Below are 14228 nucleotides of genomic sequence, written 5' to 3' on the forward strand. Positions count from 1 at the left end.
CTAAGAATGAATATCTGATCTACACAACCTCTTCCCTTCCTAAAGCCTCCCTGTTCTTCTCCAACTAATTTCTCTGTTCTTTCTCTAACTCTGTCAATAAGTATCATACCATACACTTTTCCTATTATACTAAGAAGACATATGCCCCTATGATTACCACACACTTCTTTTTCCCCTTTTCCTTTGTACAAGGGAATAATTATACCTGACTTCCAATCCTCCGGGACTCTACCTTCCTCCCAGGCCAATCTGCACATCTTCCACATCCATTCTACTACTATCTCTCCCCCATGCTTCAGCATTTCACCACACACTCCATCAATTCCTGGGGCTTTCCCAGATTTAACTTTCTTCATTGCTTCCACAACTTCTACCCTACTGATTTCTTCCTGTCTTCTCACCTCCCTCCTTCTCCCAGCCATTCCCCAGCCACTTATACTCGCATTACTTCCATCCTCTACGTTCAACAATTCCTTAAAGTGTTCTCTCCATCTGCTCACTTTTTCTCCCTTCTCCACTAGTAATCTACCATTTTTATCTTTCACTCCCCTGCTAACTTCACTTCCACCCTGTCTTACTCTTTTCACCTCTCTCCAGAACATTTTCTTACAGTCCCTCCACTTTACACTCAAATTCCTTCCAAATTCCTCATCCACTCTCTTCTTACTCTCTCTTACTAATCTTTTCACCTCTCTCTTCCTTTCTACATATAACTTCCTCTTCCACCTCTCAACTTCTTCCACGCCCCTATTTCTCATCCATTCATTGTATGCTTTCTTCCCAGATGACGATGTAGGGAATTGTAGCTTTGGCCAGGCAACTGAGTTGGTAGGATGTGCTGTGGGTAACCCAGGGATTCAGGTTCAGACAGGCCCAAAATGGGCACAAAACAGGAGGGTTTGGCTCTTCTGTCAGTGTTCAGGTTTGGAATTGTCATCATTTTGTTCCCTCTCCAAATAATTGCAGCCAAACCTAGATCTAGGTATAGCATGGTTAAGGATAGCATAAAATTTCTGAGTGCTAGTGATATCCATGCTGCTAGATCTTTGGCAACTTCCCTATGCAGTCCCCTATCCCTGAGGTCACACTCTTTGACCTCATCCCAGCTCTTCTTTTGGTCTGCCGCTCGCAACCCTACCCCCAACGTTTACACATCCCTTTCTGCGCCCAGTTGTCAGCTCCTATCCTTTCCACATGTCCAGACAATCTCAGTCAGCACCTCCTCATCACAACAACACACTCCAGTCCCATCCTTGCTCTCAACTCTTCAGTCATAAACCTAGCCCCCCAAGGCCTCGCGTTCAAGGACGCACTGCACATCCACCCACTCATTGTCATTTCTGTATGTTTAAGCCTGCAAATATCCTCTTCCTTTGCTGCCCAAGTGTCACTACCATACAGTATTGCACTCCTGGCACATGACACATACAGAGGTCCTTAGCACAGAGGGAAAGCTCTCTCAGTGTCAGGAGAGGCAACAGCTCACTGAATTTCTTCCAACAACTCCACTCTAGCCACAGAGCTAGTTTCAGCCCCACCTCCAGCACATAACATGTCTTCCAAATAACAAAACTCTTCTACATACTCGAGAGACTCACCAACAAGGTCAGTCCTTCCATGCCGGACAATCTTCACCTGCTCTCCCCAACACACGGCACACATGAAATCAGCGTTATCTTGCAGTCTACCTCTAGTACCACTACATATCTTATGCACTCACTTATCACAGACTGCACAAGATGGAATTGCTTTCCACGCCCTTGTGGCAGATCTCACATGGCCACTCTCCCTCTTCTTTGACAGTACTGCCACCAGCCCTATACACCATCACTTTAGTAATATCTGCATTTACTTTGAGCCCTTGTGTTTCATACCATCTCTGCACTTTCCAAATCTTTCCTCCGCCTTCCTTTCATTCTCTGTAATCAACACCAGATCATTAGCATACATCATCTCCCACGGGAGTCCATTTCTGAAGTCACATGAGAGGGTTTCAAGTACCATGATAAACAACAAGGGGCTCAAAATTGACCTCTGGTGCACACCAGCATTCTTCGAAAACTTGTCACTCAAATTTCCATTCACACTTACCTGGGTGTGAGCACCCACATAAATGGCCATAACCACCCTAACCAGCCACTCCTTGATCCCAAGCTTTCTCATTGCCCACGTCACCACCTCTCTAGGGACTCTGTCAAAGGTCTTCCCCGAATCAACAAAAACAAAGTACAATTCCCTTTTCTTTCCTATATATTTTTTCCTGAAACTGTCGAACAATGAATATGGCATCTGTGGTCCCTTTGCCTGACATAAACCCAAACTGTATCTCATCAATATTCACATTTTCTCTTAACATACCTTCTAGAATTAGGAGAGAGGTTTCATAAGTTGATTGGAAGTCAGGAGACAGCAGGAATATACCATTACTGTTGAGGGGGATGAATTTGTGTGTAGGCTATGATATAGGAAGCATATCTCAGAATATGGATGTACAAGGTTAATCATATCTTGTATAGTACTTACACTTTCAGATTTGATAGCTTTTCCTTTTGTAATCTTTACTGAATGATGCAATCAGTTCATGATTACACATTATATAATCTCAGACTTCATCTGTGTCATTGTAGTTGGCTCACCTTGACAAATTTTAGTCCTTCTGCTGCTTAGTTCCTGTATCTAAGTGGCAGAATAAGACAGTATTATGGTTTTGCATCCTCCCATAGATCTTCATTGTGATTTGCATGATAATCTAGTCTTTATCTCTAGAAACAGCTCAGCATTCAAGGTGGAGAGATGCCAGGTTTTTGTCAGTTTAGGGTGGACATGTAGTCTATATGGTTTGTCTTTATTGCTTTATGTATTCATTATTATTATTATTATTTTTTTTTACTGTGGATCAAATTTAGCGATTCATCTCTTCCGTTTATAAATCGGTACAACAGATAGGCTTTCATTCTCAGAGTATGACCACTGAGTACTGTACTGTCTTCCTGTGCAGTGTATATTTTGTCATTTGTACTCTCATTATAAGTTTCATTAAAGAATTTGTATCATATGTTTAGTTTCTGTGTCACTCAGTGTGTTAAGTTTATGTAATATATGGTTAATCGTTTAAGTCTTGCCGTTGGATAGCAGACGTAAGTTCCAGTTTTTACTTTCTCCCTTTATATAAGTAGCAACTGCTCTATATTCTTTCCATAGCACTTGTTCATGATTAGCATTAAACTGCAGGCTTAGGTATTCCAAGTAGCTCAGGAAATTTCGAGATATCTCCTCCTAAAGCGACATTAATAGGTACATGACAATTTAGTTTAGTCTGTGCATGTTGTTCAGTTTCCCATTTTTTGTAACATGTAAAGAAATAAAATACAGAAGAAGTTTTAGCCGCTACTCTAATGGGGCCGCGGTAGCATGGTCAGCATGGTGCTGGCTTCCTGATCAGGAAGACCCGGGTTCAAGTCCCAGTGTGATAGAGGTTTCTTTAAAATGTGGCTGAGGGAAGTTTGCGTAGCAGGCTTTCCTTAAAACCACAAGGCCCCATACTTACACTTCAGCTCACACACACCAAGACCCTTACATACACACACACTACTACATACATACATCAAGACGCACACACACACACACACACTACTACGTACATACATCAAGACGCACGCACACACACACTACTACGTACATACACACAAGACACACACACGACACGTACACAGCCACCTTCACACAGACAAGACACGTACACAGCCACCTTCACACAGTAGACACACACACAAAACACGTACACAGCCACCAACACAGTAGACACACACTACACAAGACACACACACTACACAAGACACGTACACAGCGACCTTCACACAGTAGACACACCACACACACACAGAGAGGGTGGGACAGACATACCACAGGCAGACAGAGAGGGGTATATACAAAACACAGGGAGTGAGAGAGGAGGGGGTTTTATTAAAAAGTCCAATTTTGGTATACCTCCTGTGGCAAAATTGATAAGCCCCACCCTTTAATATTTTTTGGATATTTTCATTTAGTGCCCCCCAGGCCCCAGACCCACTCGGCTGAACCAAATTGTCTAGGCGTCAGCTGGAACATGATATACTAGAGTTATGCCGGTCATGCGGGGGTTAATGGTGAGTGTAGTAACTGTCAGGCTCCTATGACTCACTCAGCCGAACAAAATCGTCTGTCAGCTGGAATGGAATACTAGAGTTGTCCCAAGCACCAGAGGATTATTAATCTTAACCCCCCGAGTGATGCTCGGGACAAGCATCACTCAGGGGGTTAAGATACTTAACCATCTGTTGCTCGGGACAACTCTAGTACCCCATTTCAGCTGACTCAGACGATTTTATTCGACTGAGTGAGTCATAGGAGCCTGACAGTGTCAATACTGTATGACCATTAACCCCTTCACGACCGAATTACACTCTAGCATCATGTTCCAGCTGACGCCAGACAATTTGGGATTAACCAAATTGTCCGTCAGCTGGAACATGATATACCAGAGTTATGCCGGTCATGCGGGGTTATTGGTGAGTGTAGTAACTGTCAGCTCCTATGACTCACTCAGCCGAAAAAAAAGTCTGTCAGCTGGAATGGAATACTAGAGTTGTCCCAAGCACTAGAGGGTTAAGGATTCTTAACCCTCTGGTGCTTGGGACAACTCTAGTACCCCATTTCAGCTGACTCAGACGATTTTATTCGACTGAGTGTGTCATAGGAGCCTGACAGTGTCAATACCGTCACTATGAACCCCCTCACGACCGACATAACTCTAGCATCATGTTCCAGCTGACGCCAGACAATTTGGTTCAGCCGAGAGAGGATCCTAGGATCCTGAGAGACACTATAACAGCGGTTCCCAACCTGGGAGCCATGGCCCCCAAGGGGGCCATGGGACATTGACTGGGGGGCCATGGGCCTTATTGGTAATATAAGATATTATAAGTTATTTGGTCAGGGTAAATATACGATCTGAGTTATATAGGGGCCATGGAGCTTCTCATAATTTTCTCGGGGGGCCACAGGACCAAAAAGGTTGGGAACCACTGTACTATAACATCACAAACAAAATACAAAATGCCTTCCCTCCATCTTGAACGTACTATAATTCATTTACATTAAGTAAGCTGGTATTTTCGTATTTTTGCAGCTTATTTCATGTATCTTAGTTAAAAGAAAAAACTACTACGAGCCGGTGAATAAAACCCACACTTGTAGACGAAGAATATAATTACCAAACAGTTTCGGTGGACACTGCCACCATCTTCAGTGGTCAAGATAGTGAGAGGGAGTGACGTACTGACTATACAAGGGTTCCTTTTTATGCCTGTGTGTGTGTGAAAGTGTGGGGTAAAGGTGAGGTGGGGTGGGGTAGATTGTAAGCGGGGATTAAGCAAGGGGGGGATTTTGGGGGGGCACATTACCGGACAGGTCAGGTGTAATTCCTATCTGACATTACCTGTGTCATAGCAGGAAGGGATGTCCCTTCCTGCTACGACACAGGTAAGGTCAGATAGGAATTACACCTGACCTGTCCGGTAATGTCCCCCCCAAAATCCCCCTTGGGTTAATCCCCGCTTACAATCTACCCCACCCCACCTCACCTTTACCCCACCCTTCCACACACACACACGCATAAAAAGGAACCCTTGTATAGTCAGTACGTCACTCCCTCTCACTATCTTGACCACTGAAGATGGTGGCAGTGTCCACCGAAACTGTTTGGTAATTATATTCTTCGTCTACAAGTGTGGGTTTTATTCACCGTCTTTGATTATCACACAAGAGTGATTCATCCAGCCAATACTACGAGCTCTGTATCTTTTCATAGCCCTTCTTCGTGACTAGCATCGTATTCTAGTTATCTATAGTTACAACTGAGCATTCAAGTTGGAGGGATCTCAACTTTAAGCAATTACAGTAAACAAACAAACAAAAAGCAAGTGTCGTCCTCTTGACCTCTCGTCTTCGCAGGAATGCAGCGGTGGCGCCATCTTGTGCGTGGAATGCGTGAAGTGCAGGCTCTTGAGTGGAAGGAGCACGGAGCCACGGGAGACTTAATAATATTCGCTAGTCAGCCAGTCTAGAAGCCTGGGACATTTGCCTGAAATAATAATAATAATAATAATAATAATAGAAATAACAAAAAAAACAGTCATATACATAATTCAATATCTTAGCCACTCAATCTGTCCATTCCGCCCCTTTAGTACGAGACGCATTTCTCTAAGCTATTTTTTCTAACATGGGAGGTTCGATACGTTTGATTGAGCCTATCCATAAGACTCCTAAAACTGAGTAAATGCCTCTGAAAGCTGCAAAATATAAAATATAAAACGTCTATATGATATAAAAACCTTTGTTCACCTCCGGGACTCGATCTGTGTTAGATAAGACTGGTTTGGTTAAGGTACGGTAGGGATGGGATTGTTGTGGCAGGGTGGGGTAGCGTTGGGTCGGTTATGGCCAGGTGGGGTAAGGTTGGGTTAGTTTTGGCAGGACGGCGTAGGATTGGGCCGGTTTTGGCAGGGTAGGGTAGGACTGGGTCGGTTTTGGCAGGGTGGGGTAGGACTGGGTCAGTTTTGGCAGGATGGGGAAGGGTTGGTCGTGTTTGGCAGGGTGGAGTAGGACAGGGTTGGTTTTGGCAGGGTGGGGTAGGATCGGGTCGGTTTTGACAGAGTGAGGTTAGATTGGGCTGATTATGCCGAGGTAGGGTAGGGATGGGTCGGTTATGGCAGGGTTGAATAGAGGTGGGTCGATTAGGGCAGGCGAGGGTAAGCATGGGTAGGTTATGGTTGCGTTTGGGAGGGTAGGATAGGTTATGGCAGGGTAAGATAGGGCTGGGTGGTGGTGGACTGGGTAAGGTAGGGCTGGGTAGGGTAGGGTAGGCTGAATCAGGGTAGTGTAGGGTACAGAAGAGAGGTGGGTATAACTGCCGTTTAGTTTCGTCATATCCAACGCCTATTTCACTCAGTTATACTACACTGTCTCATCATATTTGGGGCGATCTTCTCTACGATTTTTGTTCTTCCCCGCTTAGTTCAGTCCTTTAGTTCATTCATGACCCTTGGCTTTCCTTTTTATTTTTTTTTTTTTATGTGGTGGAGCGCAGGTGCACGAGGCTAGACCACCATAAGTCCAGAATATTTAAGGGTAGGCCACCAAACTACGGCCTGGTAACGTCTACATGTCAAAACATCTGTCCACCTCTGGGACTTGAACTGCGGAGCGCTGGACACAGAGCTCTCGGTTTGCGGATGTCACTTTTACTCTTTGCTAGCTTCTGACGATATCCTACAGCTTCAGAAAACCCTCTTAGGATGACGGGACAGAATCATGTAACCCTTCAGACCAAGAACGATTTATTTACTTTGTCCTAGCTGACCGCACGATTTTATTCAATTTAGGAGATCCCCTGACAGAGAAGGGGTTGATGCTGGCTGTATCTAACCCCTCAAATTGACGAAATTCCTCTCCAGAGCTGAAGAAAATCGTCTGGAGAAAGAATGAAGAAAACTGAAGAAAGTGTTAGAGTGAAAAATGAGTTAGATAAGATTGGTTTGGTTAGGGCAGGGTAGGGTTGGGTCGGTTATGCCAGGGTGGGGTAGGGTAGGGTCGGTTTTGGCAGGGTGAGGTAGGACTGGGATAATTTTGGCAGGGTGGGGTAGGACTTGGATGGTTTTTGCAGGGTGGGGTAAGATTGGGTCGGTTATGGCAGGGTGGGGTAGGGATGGGTCGGTCTTGGCAGGGTGGGGGAAGGGACGGGTCGGTCTTGGCAGGGTGGGGTAAGATCGGGTCGGTTTTGGCAGGATTGGGTCGGATATGGCAGGGTGGGGGTAAGATCGGGTCGGTTTTGGTAGGGTGGGGTAGGATTGGGTCGATTTTGGCAGGGTGGGGTAGGGATGGGTCGGTCTTGGCAGGATGGGGTAGGATTGGATCGGATATGGCAGGGTAGGGTAAGATCGGGTCGGTTTTGGCAGGGTGGGGTAGGATTGGGTCGGTTTTGGCAGGGTGGAAAAGGATTGGTTGGGTTTGGCAGGGTGGAGTAGGACTGGGTTGGTTTTGGCAGGGTGGGGTAGGATTGTGTCGGTCTTGACAGGGTGGGGTAAGGTTGGATTGGTTTTGGCAGTATGGGGTAGGGATGGGATGAGTTGCGTTTGGGAGGGTAGGATAGGTTATGGCAGGGTAGGATAGGGCTGGGTGGTGGTGGGTTGGGCTGGATAGGGTAGTGTAGGGCTGGGTAGGGTAGGGTAGGCTGAATCAGGGTAGTGTAGGGTACAGAAGAGTGGTGGGTATAACTGCCGTTTAGTTCCGTCATATCCAACGCCTATTTCACTCAGTTATACTACACTGTCTCATCAAATTTGGGGCGATCTTCTCTACGATTTTTGTTCTTCTCCGCTTAGTTCAGTCCTTTAGTTCATTCATGACCCTTGGCTTTCCTTTTTTTTTTTTTTTTTATGAGGTGGAGCGCAGGGGCACGAGGCTAGACCACCATTAGTCCAGAATATTAAAGGGTAGGCCACCAAGCTACGCCCTGGTAACGTCTACACGTCAAAACATCTGTCCACCTCTGGGACTTGAACCGCGGAGCGCTGGACGCAGAGCTCTCGGTTTGCGGATGTCACTTTTACTCTTTGCTAGCTTCTGACGATATCCTACAGCTTCAGAAAACCCTCTTAGGATGACGGGACAGAATCATTTAATCTTTCAAGCCGAGAACAACTTATTTACATTGTCCTAGCTGACCGCATGATTTTATTCAGCTTAGGAGATCCCCTGATAGAGATGGGGTTGATGATGGCAGTATTTAACCCTTCCAGTTCGAAATTTCTCTCTACTGTAGAGGTGAAGAAAATCATCCGAAGGTAGAGAGAAGAAAACAGGAAAAGTAATGTAGTGGTGAAAGGGCTGTACAGGGGAGGGTAGGTTAAAGTAGGGTAGAGTTGGGTCGGCAATGGCAGGGTAGGGTAGGGTAGGCTGAGGTAGGCTAGTGTAGGGTTGAGAAGAGTAGGGTAGGGTAAATTGAACTGAATAAGTATATACAATAAAATCTGGCGATACAACAACCAGGGTCATATGCCGCCGGACGACAACGAGAATAAAAGCACTCGAAAAGATGAAATCACACACACACACACACACACACACACACACACACACACACACACACACACACACACACACACACAGGTTGATGCAGCAATTCAAAAATTGCCCCAAGAACAACTTTCTGAAGTTTGTCAAACATTTCATGCAACACCCTGTATGGGAAATTTGGATAAAATATTGGTGATATAATTCCCTAACTGTGTGCCATTCCCAACAGAATCTGAGCAGTCTAATGAGTCCACGCTTTGAAGGTTGGGTTGAAACAGGGATGTGTCATGTCTCCATGGTTGTTCAATCTGTACATGGATGGGGTAATAAAAGAGGTACAAGGTAGGGTAGTGGATGTTGGAGTGGCCCTGGTGAGAGAGGATAGTGTTTGGAAACTTCCTGTACTGTTGTTTGCAAATGATACTGTGCTGTTGAGTGAAGACGAAGGAGAGCTGCAAGGATTGGTGGATGAGTTTGGGGGAGTGTGTAAGAAACGGAATCTAAAGGTGAATGTAGGGAAGAGTAAAGTGATGGTCTTTGAGAGAGGTGAAGCCAGTGAATGTACAGCGAGGTTGGATGGTGAGGAATTGGAAAATGTGAGTACGTTTAAGTACTTGGGTAGTGTGATGAGTAAGGATGGAGGTTTGGAGGGTGAAGTGCTTGAAAGGGTACAGCAGGGAAGAAAGGTTGCTGGTTCTTTGAAAGCAGTGATAAGAAACAGGGAAGTGAGCATCGAAGTGAAAAAGTTACTACATGACAGTACTGTGATACCAACTCTAACGTATGCAAGTGAAGCTTGGACGTTGTTGGAAGGACACAAGTCAAGAGTGAGAGCAGTGGAAATGAGTTATTTAAGAGGAGCCTGTGGAGTCACATGGAGAGACAGGCTGACGAATGAGGATATAAAGGAGCGTTGTGGTGTGGATGTGGATGTGATAGGAAGCGTTAGGAGAACACACTGAGGTGGTTTGGCCATGTGGAGAGGATGGAGGGTGAAAGACTGACGAAGAGAATGTATGTGAGTGAGGTGGAGGGGGGAAGAGGGAGGGGGAGGCCGAGGATGAGATGGAGGGATGTGGTGGAGAGGTATATGAGAGAGGGGGGTGTGAGTTGGGAGCAGGGCAGTGAAATGGCGGGGGACAGGGCGACTTGGAGGCGATTTGTTTGTGGCCACCCCAAACGGGATTGAGGCGTTTGGCAATAGATAGAGATAGATAGAAGATTAAATAACTAAAACTAACTCTGATTTGAACTAATACACATCTGGTCCACAGGTCGTGCTGGAGTCTGCTGCCTTGTTGCTGCTTCCTTGCCACACTGGTCATACGCTGCTGAAGTTTGGTCTGCCCTGCCGTGAGAAGCCTGACGGTGGTGTGGTGTCTTCCCCTACTCTGAGATGCCTGGTGGTGTGGTGGTGGTGGTGGTGGTGGTGGTGGTGGTGGTGGCGGCGGCGGCGGCAGGGTGTCGTGTCTTCCCCAGCCGTGAGAGTACTTGCTGCTGCTGCTGGTGATCTGCCCTGACCTGCCGAGAGAAGCCTGGTGGTGATGGTGTGATCTGCCTTGCAAGTCCAGGATGTTCTGTGGACAAATGCTACTTTTGAATGCATATTTTATATTGCTGTCTCTGTTAATGTATTTTGTACTGAAGTATTAATAATGAAAACTTAAATTTTCTGTCTTGTTTCATTACCTTTTTAACTGTGGCTTTGACTTAATATAGGTGATAAGTATATTGCGCTCTGCAGTCTTGTGTGTTGTGGGGACGGCTTTTGTGATGAGCTAAGACATTCTGATCGCTTCACCAAATTACTACTCAGCCGTGTGATCAGTGGACATAAAAGATTATACAATACAATGATATACAGCTAAGCATAAAAAAGGTTATGGGAATTCTCCACCATGCAATCAATGGACCTAAATTAAAGCCTATATTATAAAGGTAAGTCTGAAGAGGGTTGTGGGAAGTAGATAATGATGCAGGGTAGACACTGGTAATGTTCACTGAGCCGTGCCCGCAACACACAAGAACTGGGTGGCGTAATATATGGACCACCTTGTATAATGAGAGGCCGTAAGTGTGTGCTGACTCACAAACTTGCCACCAATGCCCCGTCATAACTATTACTGTGTCTTGTAGGAAGCACAAAGAAAACAGGCCACAGAATACCTCCTTGTCTCTTGTTCCTCCTACACAAACATACACGCCTTTCACTTTAACTTGGCAAGAGTTTTATTTAAAGCATACCAGAATGTCAGGCAGATCAGTAGCAGAAGTAGACAATACTACCGCCCTACATTCTTTCCACAGCACTCATTCGTGGCTAACATCATACTCTAGTGATAACTATCGCTACTACTCGGCAAACTGTATGGAAACTATAAGCTATCTGTCTAACCATCTATCTATAGCCAGACGACTTAATCCCGTAAGAGGTGGCCACAAACAAGTCGCCTCTATGCCACCCTGTCCCCTGTCATTATGCATCACTCCCCCTAATTCACACACACCCTCTCTCATATACATCCCAACTCCATCCTCCACTTATAAGTAATACATTAAAACAACCGTGAATTACTGCCGCACAAGCTGAGCCGTAATCATATCCAACACAAACACGAAGGAGCTTTAAAGAACAGAAAACAATACCTTGATAGCAGAAGACACTAAGACCACAAGTACTGACAGCCTACACCAAGAAACATAACTAATTTCAGTCAGAGACCAAGTGAATATGAGAGGCACACAGTTCATCACTTCAGCTCAAGATCCGTCCCACCTTTGTAACCTTATGTTGCATCATCCTCTCCACAAAGAAACAAAATCGAACAACCGCCCAACACTACACAGATTATCTTTGCAACATATCCCCTCCTCCACCCGACTCTACACTTCCCAGACACATACATAAACACACAAACACCCCAGCCAGCCAAAACTTTCTATACCAAACACATACATAAACACACAGACACCCCGGCCAGCCAAAACTTTCTATACCAAACACATACATAAACACACACACACCCCAGCCAGCCAAAACTTTCTATACCAAACACATACATAAACACACACACACCCCGGCCAGCCAAAACTTTCTATACCAAACACATACATAAACACACAGACACCCCAGCCAGCCAAAACTTTCTATACCAAACACATACATAAACACACAGACACCCCGGCCAGCCAAAACTTTCTGCCAAACAGCATCCTTCATGTGCCACCACCAGACATACACCCTTCAGACACTGCCGAACCCAGAGACACGAGTACACCAACCTTCCCTGCTACAATACTAACACAAAATATAACACACATAAAATCCCCTGTGCTCATACTGCAAAGTGGCACCCCCACAGCACAGCACACCCACTCATTTCCTGCACCACACCACCACAACACAGACAGTCCTTCAATATAACACTGGGTTCACATCCAGAGGAGCCTAAGATGTAACAAGAACAACAACAACAACTCAGGCCAAGTTAAAGTGAAACGAATATAGTTACGAAAGGAAAATTATTTCAAGTTATTTTGTAAGCGCTTCGGGTACACAGAGTTACAAGGCCACAGGGAACGAACTGCATACCGAGGGTTATAATACTGTGGCGGCTTAGGGGGCTTTATACAACCTTTTCTTCAGTGATTTATTGTTCAACCGAGCAAGTGTAGAGAGCAAGCAAGCGAGAACATTATATGACATGGTATAATAGGGTGGCAGAGAAATGCGCCAAGACTGTGTTGTCTAGGAAACTATTAAAGCAACAACGGATCTATGGACAGCATTAGAAACCTAGTAAAAAAATAACAGGAGTTACTTGAGGGACTTTTCTCAAAATTTGCCGTGCCAGTTCTGATAAAAGGAAAATAAAAGTACCAAACTGAGCACCAGAACCGAGTTATTCTAGAAGATTTTAAAGCTACTGCAGATCTGTTCAGACAGCTGGAAAGCTTATGAAGAAGCAATTGGTACTACTTAAGTTAAATAGACTTAGCTTTTAACATCAAGCGAGATGGATGGATGGATGGATGGATGGGTGGATGTGGAATCGTGGATGCTTGGACCGATGGTAGAGTTCCTGCTGTTTCGTCCTTCCACCTGCCGACAAAAATCATCATCAATATCATCATCATCATTATCATCATCATAATCATCATCATCGTAGTTGTCGTCCTCATTACCACCATCATCATCATCATTATTTACACCGTCATTCTCGTTACCATTACCATTCTCCTCCTCATCATCATCATCATCGTATTATCATCATCACCTACCTTTCTATCTATATCTGTTTATCTACAGTATAGCCAGACGCCTTAATCCCGTAAGGGGTGACCACAAGCAAATCGCCTTCATGATGTACTGTCCTCTACCATTTAGCTCAAGTATCCCAGTCATCTTTTCTACACGAGTCCCTAAGGGATTGACTATTTCCATATCATCATGATTTAAAATAATTAGTAAAATATTTAGCTGTTTGGAAAGCAAAGAATGTGTGCGAACATATGTTCCATTACAAATATCCTTCATCAGATTAGACTGAGAAAAATGCTGAGTGTTGACTGCTGTGCCTACTGGGAGACAAAGCAAAGTTTGAATGCTCTTTCGGAAAAGAATGCAAAACCCACACCATTTAACCTCTTTCATGCATCCCCTAATCATTTTCATTTCCGTCCCAAGCACCACTTCCTGTGGTGGAACTAGCTCACAGCGAGAGGAAAAAAAATTTCTTCTGCTGTATTCACTCCCAATATTACTCAAATTAATACCACGGCCATACCACGTTGAGTACACCGCTTCCCGTTCGATCAGCGAAGTTAAGCAACGTTGGGTCTGGTTAGTACTTGGATGGGTGACCGCCTGGGAACACCAGATGCTGTTGGCATCCCTACGTCAAGTGGGGTTGGTGGAGGATTAGTGCCCCTCCCTGTAAAACAATTAACTCTAAGCCCTTGGCCACCCCGTTTGGGATACATGGCGTCTGGCAATGGATGAATGAATGAATCCCAGTCATATGTTTGTACTCTTTCCCTCCATCTCATCGTCGGTCTCCCCCTCCCCCTCTATCCTTCCAGCTAACTCATGTGCACTCTTCTAGTCATTT

The 14228-nt window shown here is 45.1% G+C and overlaps 1 non-coding gene across 1 annotated transcript; it reads left to right on the forward strand.

Annotated features, from left to right (window-relative positions):
- The first annotated feature begins 13890 nt into the window (after positions 1-13890).
- LOC145389495 (5S ribosomal RNA) lies at positions 13891-14009 on the forward strand. The gene has a single exon (XR_013895472.1). It is a non-coding gene; the product is annotated as a 5S ribosomal RNA (ribosomal RNA).
- The last annotated feature ends 219 nt before the right edge of the window (positions 14010-14228 follow it).

This window comes from Coenobita brevimanus, chromosome 117, assembly GCF_032717465.1.
Source record: "Coenobita brevimanus isolate Jiangsu-jjx chromosome 117, ASM3271746v2, whole genome shotgun sequence".
In the NCBI taxonomy this organism is placed as follows: Eukaryota; Metazoa; Arthropoda; class Malacostraca; order Decapoda; family Coenobitidae; genus Coenobita; species Coenobita brevimanus.